Source organism: Balaenoptera ricei, chromosome 18 (genome assembly GCF_028023285.1).
Source record: "Balaenoptera ricei isolate mBalRic1 chromosome 18, mBalRic1.hap2, whole genome shotgun sequence".
NCBI lineage: Eukaryota > Metazoa > Chordata > Mammalia > Artiodactyla > Balaenopteridae > Balaenoptera > Balaenoptera ricei.
Window position 1 is genome coordinate 55,723,885 of NC_082656.1, and position 4,906 is coordinate 55,728,790.

Here is a 4,906-nt window from a genome sequence, read left to right on the forward strand (position 1 = left end):
GTTTGTTGGCAATCTGTGTATCTTCTTTGGAGAAATGTCTCTTTAGGTCTTCTGCCCATTTTTAGATTGGGTTCTTCAATCAGAGAAGAAAAAGAAATAAAAGGAATCCAAATCGGAAAAGAAGAAGTAAAGCTGTCACTGTTTGCAGATGACATGATACTATACATAGAGAATCCTAAAGATGTTACTAGAAAACTACTAGAGCTAGTCAATGAATTTGGTAAAGTAGCAGGATACAAAATTAATGCACAGAAATCTCTTGCATTCCTATATACTAATGATGAAAAATATGAAAGAAAAGTTAAGGAAACACTCCCATTTACCATTGCAACAAAAAGAATAAAAAACCTAGGAATAAACCTACCTAAGGAGACAAAAGACCTGTATGCAGAAAACTACAGGACACTGATGAAAGAAATTAAAGATGATACAAACAGATGGAGAGATATACCATGTTCTTGGATCGGAAGAATCAACATTGTGAAAATGACTATATTACACAAAGCAATCTACAGATTCAATGCAATCTGTATCAAACTACCAATGGTATTTTTCACAGAACTAGAACAAAAAATTTCACAATGTGTGTGGAAACACAAAAGACCTCAAACAGCCAAAGCAATCTTGAGAAAGAAAAACGGAGCTGGAGGAATCAGGCTCCCTGACTTCAGACTATACTACAAAGCTACAGTAATCAAGACAGTATGGTACTAGCACAAAAACAGAAATATAGATCAATGGAACAGGATAGAAAGCCCAGAGATAAACCCATGCACATATGGTCACCTTATTTTTGATAAAGGAGGCAAGAATATACAATGGAGAAAAGACAGCCTCTTCAATAAGTGGCCCTGGGAAAACTGGACAGCTACATGTAAAAGAATGAAATTAGAGCACTCCTTAACACCATACACAAAAATAAACTCAAAATGGATTAAAGACCTAAATGTAAGGCCAGACATTATAAAACTCTTAGAGGAAAACATAGGCAGAACACTCTATGACATAAATCACAGCAAGATCCTTTTTGACCCACCTCCTAGAGAAATGGAAATAAAAACAAAAATAAACAAATGGGACTTAATGAATCTTAAAAGCTTTTGCACAGCAAAGGAAACCATAAACAAGACAAAAAGACAACTCTCAGAATGGGAGAAAATATTTGCAAAAGAAGCAAATGACAAAGGATTAATCTCCAAAATTTACAAGCAGCTCATGCAGATCAATATCAAAAAAACAAGGTGTACATATATTTAGACTCTCTTTATATCAGTGGATCTCAACCTTGAATGCAATTAGAATCGCCTGGGGAGATTTTATAATACCTCATCCGGGACCAATTACATCAGAACCTCTAGGGGAGAGACCCAGGTATCAAGAGCTCCTGAAGTCCTCCAGGTGCTTCTATTATACAGCCAAGGTTGAGAAGCACTGTGTTAGATGGTTATCAGACTATTGTCTAAATTAGTTGAAGCCTCTAGAACCAAATATATAAACAATATTGTCATGATGATCAAGTTTGGTTTTGAATTTTAAGCATTTTATTTGTTAAGGTGAGCTAGAGAAGTATCTGATGGGGACTAATATGAGCTGCATAAACCTCAAGCAAAGAAAATATTTGCAGCTTAACTTTGGGGCACCCGGATATAGAGTACATATTCTCTGGCTGCACTGACCTCATGTCAGAAATGTTGTCACACCCAGACAAGAGGAGTGAACACAAGCCAAAGTCCTGAGATAAATCATGCCTTTGGCTAGGGACTTCCCTTCCCAACAGTGCCCCATCCACCCCTTCTGGGCTGAGGGGTAGAGGCAGAAACAGAGCAGGCTCCCGAGTTCAATCTGAAAGTGTGTTTCTAGGGCACCACTGAAAAGAAAAGAACTGGGAGAGATGGTGACTTGGCAACAACCTACACTGAGGGACCATCCAGTGGCAGTGGCTGGGTCTGCTGAAGATGTGAGTCTCCATCCCAAAATCTTCAGGAAGACTTTGAGACAGCACCAAATTAAGATATTCAACATCTGTAAGAACTAAAAAGATTATAATGACCTCCCCCCAAACAAATAAATTGTTTATTTTCCAACATAACAGAACTCAAAATTATGCTGAAAGTATTTGACTGTAAGAATCTGGGTGTTTATTAAAGCTGAATTTCCTTTCTTCTTCTTTTCTTTCTTCCCCTTCCTCCTCCCCCTCTTCCTCCTCCTCCCCCCTCCCCACCTCCTCCTCCACTTCCTTCTCCTCCTCCATTCCTCCTTCTCCTTCTTCTTCTCTCCTCCTCCTCCTCCCTCTTCTTTCTCTCTTTTTCTCTCCCACTGTCTCTCTCTCTGCCACTTGATAATTCAATAGCAGAATACTCTTAAGAAAAGGGGAGAATTTCCTCTGTTTTGTGTGTTTTCTTGAAAAATGAATTAGAGAAGGGAAGAAATGGGTATTGAAATATCAGTATGGAGGCTGTTTGTGTATACGAAGTGAGAGATGACAGTAGCTTGGAGGAGAGCCTAGTGGCAGTGGAAGAGGAAGAAGTGGAAAGAGAGTGAAGTTTGGCAATAAGCATTAGAGATGCTAAAGCAAAAGTGAGGAAGACAGATAAATGGTAAGAAAGATGAACACAGAGACATAAGTAATATATACTCTGGTCAACTACACCTACTGGGGCTTCCCTGGTGGCGCAGTGGTTAAGAATCCACCTGCCAATGCAGGGGACACGGGTTCAAGCCCTGGTCCGGGAAGATCCCACATGCCACGGAGCAACTAAGCCTGTGCATCACAACTACTGAGTCTGCGCTCTAAAGCCTGCGTGCCACAACTACTGAGCCTGTGTGCCTAGAGCCCATGCTCCGCAACAAGAGAAGCCACCGCAATGAGAAGTCCATGCACCCCAACGAAGAGTAGCCCCCACTCGCCGCAACTAGAGAAAGCCTGCACACAGCAACGAAGACCCAGCGCAGCCAAAAATAAATAAATAAATATTTTTAAAAAACCAAAAAACTACACCTACTGTTTCTATTTTGCATCCAAAAGCTATTCTTACCTTTTCATATTTTTATTGTGCATGACTCATCATGGAATGATAGAATAAACATAAAATGCACACCTAATTATGTACAGAAAATCGACTGCAAAGAAGTACTTCCAAATTTTGATAGTGATTAACTCCAGGTGGGTGGTAGGTATCACCGGGTGATTCCAAGAAGAAAAATGCCTAGCACGTCTTGAGTTCTGCTCCAGGCAAATCTTGATCCCTTTGCTCATATTATCCATTTAATCCTCAGTTTTCAGAGTACAGGAATGTTTCTTGGCGCTGGTAATTTAAACATAATATTGACTACCTGAACTGTTTTTTAAAAAACACTAAAATTAATATATTTTGTAATCACAAAATCACAAACCAGTTTAATTCAGACATAGCAGTAGCAATAGTGATGACAACAGTTGCTAAACATTTTACTGTGTGCCAAGCACCATATTAGGTGTTTTATAAGTACTAACTCATTAAATTCTTACCACAATTCATTGAGGTGAATACTATAATTATCTCTATTTTACAAGTGAAAAAATTGTCTTAGGTTAAGTATGTTTTCCTTAGTCATATAGCCATCTGAATCCAGAGACTATGAAATTCAGAATTTAGTGCTTTAGAATTAGAGCTTCACTCTCCATCATGGAGACTCCGAGGAGTGCAATTTTTTTTCAAAAATGGAAATACACACAGCTTTACAGTCTCTCAAATGGATAATACCTTATTTTACAGAGGAGCTTAAAATCTAGTATTATCCAAGTGTGGCTTGGTCTGTACAACTAGGTTCCAAATATTTTACCAATTACAGTCAAAGAAGAAAAAGCCAATATATAAATTTGATTGTGGAGATGTGTGGAATAATTTCACTGAAAGTAGAATATAGCCATTTTAAGGTAAAAATTTTTGTTACCCAACCCCCAGTTCTACTACAGACCCCTATGCATAGCAATTGAATGTCAAGAGACTAAAACTAAATTTCAAGTGGAGCAAAGAATCACATGTTGAGAGGAAGGAAAAGTGGGCTGTTTATAAAAGGAATGTTTGCATATATATAATTAACCTTAAATACGCAGAGATTAAACTTAAGGAACCGAAATGCTCACCTGGGCTTTCGATGTTTTTAGAGACCAGTATATGTGATCAGTGATAAATTCTCAGTCCCTAAGAGTGTTGTCATATATATAAGCCCACCTCAAACATACTTTCAATGAAGTTCATCGCAAAAGTATCTTTGACCAAAGGGTTTTTGTTCATTATTTAAGCTAGAAAAGACAAAATTCATATTCCCATTACAAAGGAAGAATATATGCTTTTACCTCTTGCTTTTGTATGCCCAAAATGTAGCTTCTTTTGAAAGATTAATATTCTAAAAAGGATAAAGTTACAATGCCCTATTCTTAAATTAACACATTATTTCAAGTAATTCATCACCAAGCAAAGAAACACTTTTCAAAATTTTTAGTACTTTCATTTTTTAAATTTAATCCCAGAGCCTAGAAAGAAGAAAAGGAATTATGTTTTCTTCTTTCTTATTGTCTTTACAGTTTTAAAATTAGATGCATGCAAACACCTGACTGGGCTATTAATACACACACTTCCCCCCAGTATGGGAAGATTGTGTTGAGCAATGCTGAAGCTATGAGTACTGCTCCAAAGCAGAAGAATATGCCTGTGTGAAAAATAATTTAATAATGCAAAGGAATGCATGAGTGTTTCTGAAGTTTTAAAGTTGGATGAAGTGGTATTTGGAAGTCAGACTTGTTCCTAGGAACACCAGATGTATTAAAATGTGACTGCTTTACTTAGGGTTAAGCAAGTGTAGAGAAGAAAAACTTCTCTTAACCTAGTTTTTGAACAGATGGATTTTTGTTAGGAAATTCAAT